The sequence below is a fragment of the Monoraphidium neglectum genome (genome assembly GCF_000611645.1).
Source record: "Monoraphidium neglectum strain SAG 48.87 unplaced genomic scaffold scaffold03187, whole genome shotgun sequence".
Lineage (NCBI taxonomy): Eukaryota > Viridiplantae > Chlorophyta > Chlorophyceae > Sphaeropleales > Selenastraceae > Monoraphidium > Monoraphidium neglectum.
In genome coordinates this window covers 1-573 of record NW_014010441.1, presented here as the reverse complement: position 1 = coordinate 573, position 573 = coordinate 1, and positions in this window count along the sequence as shown.

The following is a 573-nucleotide window of genomic DNA, read 5'->3' as shown; positions in this document are numbered from 1 at the left end:
TCGCTGCACCCAGGGGCCGGGCGCCGTCCGCCGATCCTCGGTCCCGCCGAGACGCACCCACACCAGTCCCTTCCATTCAGCAGCTCCGGCGCCCCCGCGCGCCCTGGTGGCCGCAAACCGATGAGATCCTCCCGCACCACTCGCCCGGCCTCACGCGCGCGCGCGCCCGCACACACGCGCCCCCTTTCTGCCCCCAGGGTCTGGCCGGGATGAGGAGCATGGGGTGGATCTCGTGGGGACTGTACCCGCCAGCCTGGCCACCTTTTTGGCGCTGCAGGTCGGGTCCTGTCCCCTTTGATGCGCCGGCGCGCACAGCCCTGGGGCCGCCACGCCTGCGGGTACAAGGCGCCGCGTGCAGACCAGCAGCTGCCTGCGCAGCCCTGGGGCGGCCGCAGCCGCGGGGGCAGGCAGGGGTGGGTGCATCTGGCGGTGCTAAGACGTCGGCCCATAAGATCACATCGACCGCGGCTGAGGCGGGCGTCGAGCGCGACAGCGGCCGCGGTGTGCAGGGCCGGCAGCTTTGAGGGCTTAAGTGCATATCAACCGTCACAGCCAGCGAGGTGTGTGCGAGAT